The sequence below is a fragment of the Corvus hawaiiensis genome, chromosome 13 (genome assembly GCF_020740725.1).
Source record: "Corvus hawaiiensis isolate bCorHaw1 chromosome 13, bCorHaw1.pri.cur, whole genome shotgun sequence".
Taxonomy (NCBI): domain Eukaryota; kingdom Metazoa; phylum Chordata; class Aves; order Passeriformes; family Corvidae; genus Corvus; species Corvus hawaiiensis.
Window position 1 is genome coordinate 4,084,563 of NC_063225.1, and position 14,330 is coordinate 4,098,892.

General features: G+C 39.2%; 1 long non-coding RNA gene across 1 annotated transcript in view; it reads right to left on the bottom strand.

The window, feature by feature from the left end:
- Window positions 1-237: 237 nt before the first annotated feature.
- The window catches only part of LOC125332946, a 34,741-nt gene continuing 20,648 nt past the window's right edge, over window positions 238-14,330 (bottom strand). Inside the window, exon 3 of the long non-coding RNA XR_007206691.1 lies at window positions 238-2,860. This is a non-coding gene — a long non-coding RNA (uncharacterized LOC125332946). The remainder of the gene's footprint in view (window positions 2,861-14,330) is intronic.

Sequence of the window (14,330 nt, forward strand, 5' to 3'; positions counted from 1 at the left end):
TACCTGCACAGGAGGTGGGAAGCAGATGGGAATTTTTGTGTTCACTGCAGAGTGTCTGTGCTTCTATTTCTGACTGACATCCCAGATGAATTATTAGAATTTATTGTGTAAGAGAGTGCAGATTACTCTGCGTTCAAATGAGATGTGAACTGCCTCAATTAAATCCCAAGAACTGATTTATTTAAAAAAAACAAACCAAAAATGCTGAAATTTGCAGGGTCATAGTCATAAGGAAAAAATGTGCGATTTGTTTAAAAAAAGTACACCAAAAAAACCCCCCAATTGTTTTCCCTAAATTGATTGCAAATGTGCAAGTATAAGTAACATTTGGGTTTCTTTAACAAACTCCCAAGTGATTCAGCAGTTGCCAAGGTAACAGTGCTACTTTTAATAACAATAAAGCGTATAAAACTTCCACACTTCTCATTGTCTGAGATAATGCTGCACTGATGCTGTAACAACATTATTAGCATGTACTTTCTTTTTCTCATTGAGAAGCATGTCTGGTTCATAAATAGGCTGTACAGTAGCATCTACCACAGTGGGGCCTAGGCTCATCAGGGCTCCTGGATACTGCAGTGATGTGAAGAAATAAAAGCATTTTGTTGCTCCAAATCCATTTCTTAGAATGACCTTTTTGATTTTTGCTTTCTGAGGCTGTCATTGTAGCATGTGTTTGTCCTTTATTAGTTAGCTGAGTATTACTGATCTCTTTAATGCAAAGTATCAGCATAAGCAAGTCCTGCAGATAGTCTTCAAGACTAAGCTATACCTCATAAAACATTGAGAATACTCTTTTATTATTCATGGGAAGATGTGCATTACTAAAGAAAATTCAGTTTTTGGTACTAAAATATTGTTGTTCTCGCATGTTTTAGAGCTGCCCTGCTCAATTCTAAATGGATGCCTTCTGTTGTGAACTTTGGCAGATAGCTCAAGGTGGTTACTCTGGATATAAACTCCTAGGTCTGGGTGGATTATTTGCATTCTGAATACTTGACCTCTTGTTTCATTCTAACTGAGTTTTCCACCTTTCTGTCAAGATTTTGGGACTTCACAAATGACAGGAACCTGTTTCCCCACTTATTTCTGCAGTCAAATCTGTGATTTTTGAAGATAATTTTTTTCTGGTCTCTGTAGTTGCGGAAATGAGTATTTTTATTAAAAGGTCAAAAAAAAAAAAAAAAAAATTCAAGTGCCCTTCACTGCAGTTGTGGACTATGTTATTTTCTTTTTAAAAAACAACCCTCTCACAGCTTTTTAATATTTTAGTTTTGAGGAAATTGCATTGAGATTACATGAGTAGCTATAGTAAACTGTGTGCTTCCATCCTGGGTCCTGGTTGCACTGGAGATACCAAAGGTTAATCTATGTCTCTAAAGGCAGGCTATCTTAAATTAAACAAACCAACCCCCTCACGGGCTGAAGACATGAAATGTGGAAGAAGGAAGCACTTGCCCATTTCCAGTCCTTGCCAGTACTGACTCCCTTGACTGGTCCTCTCTCACCGACACTTAATGACCTCAGGAGAGGTTCACTGAAGGATTAAATGACAGTTCCTGTCATCTACAGAAGAGCCAAGTTCAAAGCAATAATGTATTTTTGAATCTAACAGTGAGAATTGTGGAGTGCTCCCAGTAAATGTGAGATCATTCTTCTGTCTCTGCTTTGGTTGTGCAACACAGGTTGTGTCTATAATGGAAAGACAGGATACTTTAGTATTAAAATTGAGTGCGTTTAGATTTGTATTTTTAACTTTGTCAAGTGGTTTTCATTACACAAAATAAGAGGCTGCTCTATCTAATATAATTTTATGAGCATATTTTATCCACGACAGCATCTATTATTCAATATTTATCTTAGGTTAGCTATGCTAATAGAGAGAAACTTATCCTAGGGCAGAAAGTTTGCTGAGGACCTTTTGACCCAGTGAAGTCTTCCTTGTATTTGGCCTACGTGCAGGAGTCTGTTCCAACTTGATTTTGTCACTCAGATTCTCTTTTGCTTACTCGAAGATGCTTTGAGGCAGGGATTGTCTTTCCTGGTTTGCTTGCACAGTACCTGGGACAATGTGGTCCTTGTCCCTTGTGGGGCCACCTAAGCCGTGTTGTAAAGCAGGTAAAGGGTTACTGCAATGGAGAAGCATAGCTTGGGAGCTTATTTACCTATTTTTAAAGAATTATATTTCCAGGCAGGTAAAGGAAGAGCAGAGCAGTGGTGACCATTAATCATTATTATTTTATCCACTCTGCTGCAGTCTATCATAGGAACAGACTGGAGCAGAGAGTATAACTGACACGATTTACTGCCTGAAATGCAGCAATACCAATTTAGGCTCTGGACAAGATAAAGAGTTTATTAATCTTTTCACCTCTGTTCTGCCAAAACTTATTTTTAGGATAAGTATCTGGTGGGCTGTATTTTAAGAGGTGCAGAGCAGTTTTTTTTTCACAACAGGCTTCATTCCTTAGGATTGCAGTAGACAGTGCTTCTGCTTTAAAAAGAACCTAAACAAAGCACTCTCTAAAACAAAATGATATCACGTTCTGCCTCTCTGTCCAGGCATGCATACACCAAAAGTGAAAATCTGCCATTTCCAGATGAATTGGTTGTTTGTTAGTGGCCAAAGACTGATGTAATAGCAGACTGATGAATTCAAGATGTAATTTTCCCCATCTTTATGACTTTAATGTTTGGCTGACATTCATCCTCCTGTTATCTAGTTTTGCCTCAGTGCAAATATTATTGATAATGTTCCTTATATAAGAGAGTCAGTCCATAGTCTTCCATTCTTCCTTTATTTCACTGCAGTTGTCTGTTGAGTGTGTTAACACAATGAAGTCTGTGGCTTGGTCCTGGCCTGCAGCAAAAAAAGAAAAGTGTGTTTTAGGTTATTTTTTTCCTTTGGCATTTATTGGCAAGGAAACAAGTATTTTAAGGTATTTTGAATTGTCTGATTCTGCTTTGCCAATGTGCAATTCCTGTGCTCAGCACTCACCTTCTGAACAATGGCCTCATTCTTTTCCCTTCTTTGCTGTCCGTGTCTGGGAGCTGATCTGCTAAGGAGGTGGCACTGGGTATTTTATCTGCTAATGTCTGTGCCGGTGATCAGCACCCTGCCTGCCAGGGCAGACACTCCACATCTCACTTGGAAATGCAATGTCTGCAGCCAACCAAGCGATGCTGGAAAGAAACGATCAGGCAATGTCTTGGAGAAAACGGGGCTTGGAGGGCTAAGAGGGAGAGGTTTAAGTCGGTGTCGGATGGTCGAATTACTATTATTTTAAATTGTAGTTGGCTGTGAGTGGAGCACTGGTACTATTTAGATGTTTTATTACAGATGATGTAGTAAAATACCTGAATTCAAGAGATGCTTAGGTGATGTTTTGATCAAGTTTCAATCAAAGGTGATGCTGTTTGGGGCCAGAGCTGGAAAATATTGTCCCTTTATTTTTCAATGGCAGATGAAGTTTGCTACCCTTATAGCTGCTATTCACTGCTTTAGCACATTTTGTTTATTTTCAACATGAACTGCCTATTAACTGTTCTCTTCTGCTATCTGCCTTTTGTGGTGGATGCCTTGTCACTTGGCTCACAGCATGACTTTTTTCTGGATGGATGGCAGAGGTTTTTTCTTTACTGCCTGGTTATTTTTCTGAATGACCAGTTATAAATAGATCATTCAAGCCATTTGAAGTTAACTTTAAATAAATGCTGCATCTTGTGGCATACTGATATCTGTAGAACTGTTCTTGTTTGGAAGTCCTTCAAATACCCTTTCACCACCTTACCAATTAGTGACAAAGAGCAGCACAAGCCAATGCTTGTATCATTGAAAACATTTGCTAGCAATTGATTCTAGAGTTTGACCAGTTCTGTCAAACAAATAAAATTTGCACAGATCAGTGGAAGGTAGTTATGTTTATTAAAAAATAATTCAAGTGACTCTTAACCAGCCTAAGCCGTTCTGTGCTGAAGAGATATAAAGTCTCATCGTGAAAGCTTGAAAGGGCTGATTATGAGAGCAGCAACCTCTTTTACCTGAAAAGTTAATTAGAAGACAGGATGGACTGGTCAAAAGGTCTAGACCTGTGCTGGGAGCAGGAAGTTGATGTAATTCAGCTTTCATGGCGTTGGAATATGGAAAGATGATGGTGCTGAGAGGTGCTTAGTATGTGTAGACAACAAACTACTTAAGGCTGCAAAGTATTCAGGAGCAAAGATAGGGTTGAAAAAAGCTGTCTAGCAAGTTGAAATGTCTGAGGTTCATTACTGCTGTCACTGAGTGGGGTAGTCCTGTTTTTCAAGGTTTCTTAGAAAATGTTTTCTATGGCCCACCACGCATGGTCACGCCAATTGCCTTAAAGAGAGCCTGTGACTGGAATATGTAGAGTTGTGAATTTTGTCTGATCATAAATCACTTCACTAAACATGGTGTGGCAGTTACTGATGAAGATCAAAGATCTTTGGCAACTGCATGTTGTTTCTGCCAGTGGGTTTTTTTAGTAATATTATAAATTACCTTTTAAAAGAAGTGGAAAAGGAATCAAGGATAACCCTTCCCAGTTACTCTCAGAACACTGTTTGCTCTTTAATTTGGTAGTCATTTAAAAACCATTGTACAGGGATTTAAGAAGGCAATTTATCCAAGGAAATTGTTCAGATCATTCCCTTTAATCACTTGAGTATGATAAAACTAGGTAACTGGAGATTTTTGTTAAAAAAATGGTCATGATTGGGGTAATACTGTTACTACTATTTATTGTTAATGATTGAAGAGGCAGCTTTGAACCTTTGAACTTTGGGAGTAGTACTGATCAAGCTTTGATTTATAACTGAGTGAAATAAAGCTCTGTATTCCTGATAATCTCACATACAAACAAATAGATTAATTCAGAAGTAGTCTGAGATTAAGAACTGAGATGAAAATCTGGCTTAAAAATATTTTATAAATTTTACTCAGGAAATGGGAACTATATGGCATTAGTGTGTGCCATGCAAAATAACTACATTTTCTGGGAAATAAGGTAATGCAGAAACAACATTTGTAGTAGGACCCTTTGCTGTTCTGGTGTCTCTTGTACCTTGTACCTGTTACGGTCTCCCTTGCACTACTAGTAAAGAATTTGAATGCCAGTGCTGAACTTTGAGTAAATAAAAAAATAGCAACTCATTGGGTCAGTAGAAAGCTGCCTTTTCTCCAAAGGCCTCTCTGAGACCACTGAAGCCAGGTCAAGGTAGCTGTTGTGATTTCAGGATGCCTTTTCTAGCTGTGATGGACAGCTGTTTGATTTTGGCTTGGGATGGTTTCTCTAAGGAATGAATGCACAAATAGTCTGGAAGGAGGGGGGAAGAGATCTACTGAGTGCAGTCACAGGAGAGGTTTTTGGACCGTGGCAGGTGGTGGGTAAGGAATGGCAGAAGAGAGCACTTAAGAGTGAGGAACTTATGCAAAGAACAGGGATCCCCCAGCCAAGCCTCAGGCGTGAGAGGAAAGGCTTTTGAAGGATTAGAGTGTACTGGGGAGAACTTGCTGCAACTCAGATCCTGCAGGAAACAGCCAGAAAACTTTTTTTGATATTGTCACTTCAAAATTCAGTCTTGGCTTTTTGGTGGAGTTTCGTGCTGATGACATGGAAAAATGTTGCATTGCTTCTTTCTTTGCGTGACCCTTTTTGAAAATGTCTGTGTTTTTTGTGAGTGTTATCTTCTGCAAGCAGTGCTGTCAAGCCAGCTTGTCACGTTGTTAGGGAATTTTGGACTGGATGGTGGATCATACTGGTAATACTTCTGGCTTAAAAACTCTTGGGATCTGACAGAACTGAAACATGTTCTCTCCATTTTCCTGCTCAATCAAGAATTATTTGCATGCTTTGACTTATTTCTTTGTGTGTGTTTTGACTTATTTCCTTTTTTTTTTTTTTTGCACAGGAGCCCCCTGGGTACAAAACAGATTGCCACAGACACAAAATGCACTCCTATGGCTGTCTTCAGCCTGTGATGTTTTCCCCAGGCTGGAGAGCAAGGCAGTGTCCCTGCATTGCACTTATGGCAGGGCTATGTCTTGGCATTTTTCAGATGAAAAACCATCCTCTGTCCTTTATTCTTAACTCCAGAGACTTGGCTTGGGTTTTTTCCCCTTTAAGAAGAGAGTTGAGCAAGCCCCCAGTGTACCTGAACTCTAAGATGGTGATATTTTTCCTTCATAGGTCTGGTTGAATATGGCTTTCAGACTTTTTCCCCTGTATTTATTCCCCAACAGAGTAAAGTACTTGCTCTTAAAAAGCTGCACATTCCATTGGAGAGTTGGTTTCTTGTAGGCAAAAGGTGAAATGGAATCTATACAGAAAACCAGTAAAGAGCTTTGAAGTGCGTACAATGAAGTGTGTCAAAGATATCTTTTTACTTAGACTTTAAGTAATCCAGATTTGAACTTTAACTTTCTGCTGTTTCTCTATGACATTCAGATCAGAAGGATAGTGAGATTACACCAAAATGCTTTTGTGTGTTTGTTATTCCAATGTTTCTTGAAAGACTCGTACTGTCAAGTGTATTTGTGTATGAACTGTTCTGCTTTTCTTTCACTTGAATGGAGGCTTTTGTTTCAAAGGCCAGCACAAGTATGACTTGAGTATCCTTTTGTGAGGCATTATTGTAAATGAATTTTTTTATTTTTTCAGGAAACTTCATGTCTTACTTTCATTTCTGTAAATAAAATTGCCAGGCTAAAGGAAGAAAAATCTCGTCTTTCAGTCCGAAGAGATCTTTATTTCCATAAAATTGCACACCTATAATTATCAACCAGTGTTGTAGCTGTTCAAGCTTTTATAACTGAAATGTTCATGCCCCTGATTATCTAACTTACAGTAGCAGAACAGGCTATTTAAATCTTTGTGATAAAGTGAGTTGAGCATCATGGCACTTAAACCTCTTGAATACTAACGGATTTAAAGCACAGACTTTTTGAAATGGTGCCCACTCATCCTCTTGCTATTCATCATGCTTCTCTGGCTCCTTCTCTTCTAACCACTGACAGTAGTGCTCAAACATCTGGTCATTGAAAAAACAAGAGTGAAAACACAAGTATTTGATTTAAGTGATGTGTGCAGTGCTCTCTGGGATGAAAGGAATGCCAGAAGGATGTAGTACAGTCTTATTTGCTCAAGATACTTAAGGCTCTCCTGGAAAATTAATTTAGTAGCCATTTTTGAGGAGAGGTGTGTTTTGAAGGGGGGCTGACCAGTGATGGAGTTTTTTTGTATTCACCACACTGTGAAAATCTGTAGCTGCTGATAAATGTGAGGCTGTTGATCTCTGTAAGGTTTATAGTCTGCTGCTGCTTTGCAATACTCATCTCTCCGCTGCCACTCTGCTCATGCCTGGGAACAGACTGCGTTTGAATTTTCAGAAAAGTTGCATTGCATTGGTAGGATGGGCACAGCTGCTGCTTAGACTTCAGTAATTCTTCAGAGTAACACTTGGTTTGCAGGGAGTTATCTGCAAAATAATGAGGAAAATATAACCACATACACCTTCTAATAATGTGACTCAACTAGCTTCATTGTTTGAGATGATTACTGTAAATAGGACAAGGAACCAATATTTACTTTTGCTTTAATATCTTCCTCATGATTCATAGAAGCTGGCAAAATTAGAGAATAATTAGAATCTTATTCCAGTATAAGGAAAGTTGTATTACTTAGCATGTGGTGTTTCTCTGGTTAGCAGGAGGAATCTGGTTTAAAAAATGCTTCATCCTCACCTCTTGGTGAAAATGAAATATTACCTGTGACTTTGGTGTGGCTGCTGTTGGAGAATATGTATGAATAGATAAATTATGCTGGAAGCATGGCCTACAAAGTGGTTTTGGGATCACAGGATAAAAGTTGCTGTGTGAATGTGCAATAAGTTATCTGATAATCTGTAGCTCTAGGGCAGGGATGAGGGTTTTTGGCTAAGGCAGCTTATTACACCCCTTCTGCAGGCACTAGAGCACTGTGTATCCAGTTCTTCCTGGCTGATTAACTGACCTGGATGATCTAAACGCTGCTTTGTCCTGCTGTATGACAGGCACTTCTTTGGGCACATGTCACTCTGATAGCTTAAGGGATACCCTTTCAGTGATACCTAACAGGTTTAGAGTTTGCAAAAATGAATATTGTGATCTTGACTAAAAAAGACTAAATGATAAATACCAAGGGTTGAAATACTTAAAGCCCTTCCTACAAGTGGTCTTGTAGGGTAGGTCAGAGGTAGGAAGGTGCAGAGCCAGAAGCAAATATTGCTGCATGATGGGGCCACAGCACCTTTTTTTCCTGTAAAAACCCTCTTTCACTTACTCCTAGGATGCAGGGTTTCTCCTGGGGGGTGATTCCTATGCTAATGCTTTCTTATTTTCTATCCTATGCTCCCTAGAATTGCCTCTCTTCCTTGTTTAATTCTCTTCTCTAATAATTTATCCATTCTCCTTTAGAACCTGAATCTCAATTTTACTCTCTTCTCCTTTATCCCGTGTTTTCCTCTAAATATCTTCATTTCAATCCTTTAGTCTTCCCTTGCCCTTAAAGGTCTGCTGACAACAAGTTTCACGGAAAATCTAGATTCCAACTCGTCATCTGGGCATGCTTAGGAAAGAAGAGCTGCATTAGCAACTGGAAGCTCTCTGTGTGCTGTGCTCTAGGGAGATGATACACGTGAAAAACCTGCCAAGAAAAGATTAGTCAAGGTCAGGGGCAACCTAGCCTGGACTTGCCTGGGTCAAAACATGCCTCTTATGTCTAAGTGCAAGCAAAATATCTATTTGTAATGTTTTTCTAAGGCAAGGACATTTTGATCTGCATTGTTGCAAAGCTTTTTTTGGCCACAGGTAGAGGTAGATTGCTCTGATCAGATTCTGCTCCATGAAGATGGCAGATGGGTATCTCTTGGGTGATGCAATTAAAATCTACCTCCAGTCCCCTTGCTGTATCTACCAGCAAGCCAGTGGCATCACAAGCAACTGAGTTTTAGGACCGTGCAATGAGTTAACACTTGTGATCGATTTCCTTCTATTTCTGTGGAAGGCTGATGTATGAAATTTGTCAGTTTGGGATCCCTGGAGCTAGGAACATGTTTGATCACATCTGCTGGCAAGCAGAGGCCAGTGGGGTATGTAAGTGAGAGTCTGGCCATGGGTTCAGGTGACTGCTTTCCTCAGTTGTTTTCTCTGGCACTGCCTGAGATGACAAAGTGGGGAATTTCTGGAAACCTGTTTTGCTCAGTCCCAGGCTGCAAGGGAAGGGCATTCCCTCCCACTCCTCCTTTCCTTCCTCTGACAGTCCTCACCTTCTGTGTCTTGCCTTGGGGCTAAAACGGGTCTGGAGAGGAGAAAACTAAACACCACAGGAGGAGCAAAGTTGTATGTGGGGTTAGGCAGAAATTAAAATGGGGTTACCTGGAGGATGGAAAGGAAAGAAGAGCAAAACTGTTCTCATTACCCCAGTTTTGGTAACTTTATTAACTCCATCTATACACTAAGAAAGCAGGAACCCTGCAAATCTTACCTTAGAGCACCTTCACAGGCCTCAATTAGTACTCGTTCAATGGATTACTAATTGAGACTTGTGAAGATTCATCAGTCAAGGCTCTTGTTTACTTGAAATAGCACAAAGATACTTTGAAAGAATATACTGTTTGTCATTTTTTCCATTGCAACCTGGCCCCTCTCCTGGGTGTCTAAACATGGAGCCTGTTACAGCTGCAAAGATGCAGCACTGTGGTTCAAGGAACAACAGCCAATTTTGATAAAATTGTCAACATCCAGAGAAGAATAAGCAGGAAGTTATTTATTTACTGTTTTTACTGATTTACTGACTTTTAACCTTATTTTCTCATTGCTGGCTGCAGCTAACTTGCAATTTGATGTTAAATAAAATCTATTTGTAGGCCTCTTTTTTTGGACAGGTATATGCATGGTTGGTCACACTGAATATCATGGTGTCAGTTTATAAGACATACAAATCATGGTTTTTTGGTTTTCCCTAAAGTGTTCTGATCTGATAATGTTTCTACCATTAAACTCATCAACAGGATTATTCCTGGAAGATGAACAAAATAGTTTATAAAAGCTTTATGTAAATTACTTCCTTTAATTTGAGCGGTTTTGCATGAAACTGTTTTGGGTTGGGTTTTTTTTTTTTTTTTTTTTTTTTTTGGTGGTATTTTAGCCAAAAACAAGCTCCTTGCCAAGCTCCACCTTGACCTCTGTTTACCTTTGAGGGCAGCCAGCTTCTCTATTCATCATTTTATGCATTGAAATTAATGGGTTCTGGCTGGTTCAGCAGAAAATGTCTAGTTTCCTGAAAAGCACCCTGGGAGGTTGTTTTTACAGTACCATTCCTGCTCAAGCAGACATGGTAAGTACTAGAAAGTCTCACTCAAGCTGCCCTCTTGGGACTTCCAGCTCTGCTTTGCAGACACATGTATTTTCTGAACTTTTGGGTTCCTATCCTCACTGAGTTTCTGAACTTCTTTTGAAGCCTGCCTGTTCTTACAAGAAACCTTAGTAGAGAGGAGGTTTGTTTATGAAAGGATATATCAGACTCCTTCATTTGCAGCCAACAAAAGCAGCTCTCTTTTCCTGCCTGTTCTAATTGATTTTTATTTTTTATTTATTGTTTTGAAGTTAAACAAGTCATAGATTAAAACCCCTTCCACCTACGCCTCTAGATATTTTTGCCACGTAGTAAAAATGCAAGCATTAGTGCAAAGAAAAAGCAAACCACTGAAGCTTGGAGTGTAATGCCCCTGCAGATGCTTAGTCTGTGTCTACTTAAATTGTTCATGACTGCAGCTCTTCATGGGCTCTGCTGCCACTGCTCTGGGTTTGGGAAGTTGCTGCCAGCAGTGGCAGGCTCAGTTCAGATGGAGGTGGCAGCCATGTGAGAAATGTAAAACTTGTTTTGGTGCAGGTAGGAGTACCTGATTGAATATAAAAAAAACCCCCAATGGATTATTTTTCAGTGGACTTCAACTCCTCCTGTGGAATGTTAGATAAAGCAAGAATATAATGTCATGGCTCTGAGCAAACGGATAATTCCACTTTTGACCCCAATTCTTAAATCCAGAGACAAATGACAAATAAAAACCCTATTAAAACCCTAAAGTTTTGAATTTCCTCTTAAACTTCAGCATGAGCTAATCCTTGTAATGTTTTCAATTTGGTTAGACTTTAGCTAATTGTCAGTCTTTCCTTCGTCCTTCTACTTCACTACTGCTGGCAGGATTTAATGAATTTTTAAATGTATGTCGTGTATAGGTCAGGTCACTTAATAGAATATGCAACATCTTCATGAGAGAAGCAGCTTTTTCTACAGTCCCATCAAAGCCATTAGAAAAAAGTAACTTATTTTGTCATTTATTTTGGGCTGCACCACTCCTGTAGACCATAACTCAGTTTGAATCTGTAGGAAATGCCCAGTTTGATCTGTGTAGGTTTACAGGCCTCTTCACACATCTGTACTTGACAGGCCATAGATCTTGCTCAGCAGAGCAATGAAGAGAATGATCCTGTGCTAAGCTGAGTGATCAGGTCTGGTTCCTGAGAAGGTTCCTGTGTCCCTCTGGCCAATCCAGTCCTGGCACTGGGTCTCTCTTCCCCATAACCTTCATTTAAAGGTCATTACTGACCTCCTGACTGCCTTCCCCCAGTGTGGGGGACATAGAACTCCTGCATGTGTCCCTGTGCTTGGTATTCTTCAAAAATGTCAATAGGTCAGAGCCAAAGCTGGGTGGAATCACTGACATTGGGTCCATATTTATTCCTTATTTATAGAAGAAAGTTACATTTAGGAACCAAGGTGGGAAGAAGCTGTAGATCTTCATGAGGAGACTGGAACAAAAGGCTGATCATGAAAATGAATGGAGTTATTGTGTGTGCAGAGACTTCTTTTTGAACAGATAATATTTTCTTAATTTCTTGGAGCCCATAAATTTATGCCTAATCTTGGCATAGAGCAATATCTTTTTTTTTTTTTTTGGTTCACAATGGAAGTTGTTTAATTTATTAGCAAGGAGATAACTTTGTTTATATGCCAAGAAGCTGTCTTTGGAAATTATACAGTTGTCTGCATTTGGTGTTGCTAGATAATGGGATTATGTGAAATTTAAAATATACCCATCACTACTGCATGTGAGTGATGACTGCATATGCAGTGAGATTTATGGGGTATGCTACAGTTTGTGTAGTATTGTGACCATTTCTGTGATATTTAACCAGCAGTTGTTTGGCTGAGTATTTTAAAAAGCATAAAATAAGGGTGTTGGGGAGAAGTTGTTTCACCTAAATGTTATTTGGCTTTCATAACACCTAATGCTCTGAGGTCTTGTATCACACACCATGCCACACACACACACCTTCCCCCCAAGCACTCCCCTGGTAATGTGTGAGGAATATCTACCTATAGAATTCTGGTAAATGGCTACCCTTTCTGAAGGAACTCATAAGATCATATGAATTAAAATTGATAAGAAGTGTAATCTGAGTTAGTTCTGCTGTAGAAACTGAATCAGTCATTAGTTGTGAGGACAGAGCACTTTGAAACAGCCCATTAAGGCAAGAGATTGCCCAATTAGATATTCACGTGGCAGTTAAAATTGCATCAGAATGTTAACCACTTCCAATTTTTAGTCAAATGCCTTTTTAAACTTTGACTGAAATGTTCTTAGTTCTTGCTGCTGCATGGCAAGAGAGAAAAAAGTGCTCGAAATATGTGTTAAAAATAACCTAAGCCCCACATCCACATTAATTTCATGCCAAGTTGTTCTTTATGTAATTTGAAAGGGCTGTGATATTCAGCTTCAAGTATTGAGAAATTTAAAGGGAATATGAATATGCCCTTATAATATTCCCATATGAGCAAAAATGATGCAAAGATTTCCTTTGTGACCTGAGACATGAACAAATGTTTTGAACAAATGGAGCTTCAAAATTTTTGATGCTTTTCAAAGTTTGAGATTTTTTTTTTTTTATTCCTAAGGCAAGGGAAAGAAATTGTAGTCAGACATTCCAGTTTAATTAACCTTATTTTAAATGCTATTTGTAATTCTCTTGAAGAAATTACAGCAATCACTTGAGGGGGGTGGGTCTTCACTCTGTGGTCTACAAGTGCTGTTAAATTCAGTCTCCTGAGAACTCTTGCATTTGTCTGTGTTGTTTTGGGGTTTTTTATTTTTCTATCTTCTGGTTGTTTTTCCCTTTTTAAAGTATTGCTTTAGTAAACAGACAGTTGAAAAGTACCTTGGGCAACTGGAGCCATGGATTCTCCAGAGAGACACATCAGTAGAGAAGTGGCTTTCAGTAAGGCTAATATGAATAAATTAGACATTATAACTCTAGAGCCAGATATTTGCAATTGTCTGGTGAAAACAAGACGAAAAAGGCCCAGGTGAGATTCCCTGGAAGTCTGCATTGGTGCTCTGTGCTCCTGTATGTGCCACACAAACACAGTGTCAAGGATATTAGAGCGGCTCCTACAGGAATGACAGCAAATGCTGTAATTCTGAGCCTGTGCTAAGAGATGAATGCTTGCAGGGGTGGCTATTTTAACAAAAATGCCAGGGCTGTTGGGTTTAGGAGTTGCTCAGCATCTACAGATACTTCCAGAATTATAATCCCAGCATCCCTGTCAGGGCTATGTTCAGAAACTTGTTCCTAAATGTTAATAGGAGTACTTAGATTTAGTTAATTTGAACTGTCTTGGAAGTTTTGTTTTGCAAAGGATCAGCCTGAGAAAGGCTTTATCCCAAATGTGGGGAGTTTTTTTGTTTGTGGGGTTTTTTGGGGGGGCTTTTTTGACACGAAAGTGGGGGGAACTCCTTTTTGCAGGCAGTCAGTATGTTGGTATTACTGATTCTATAACATTTAATGATATTTAGATACAGATGCTCGCTAGGGTAAGGCAGGTCTTCAATGACTGACATTGTGGAGCATGTGCATATTTTGTTTGGGTTTGGCCTTTATGTGCCAGAATTTAATATGAAGAAATGAACAAAACGGGCTGTAACAACACTATTTGTGCTTATTCTGGCAAATGAATTCACTGTACTTCCTCAAAGTCATAAGGAGAATTGGGTGGGAAGAACTGGGGATGATAAGTGTTGTCATTATTTTATGTCTAATAGAAATAAAACTTGTTTGTCCCTTTACTGAAACTGTTATTTTTTCAGTTGAGCAGAGAACTTAAGAATCAGCCTTTCACAACTTAAATCCTCTGTTGCTTTAAAAAGTGGGCAATATTCCCTTTACCAAAGAGATCTAAAGAAAGTGCAGCTCAGTGGAAAGATGGCAAGTG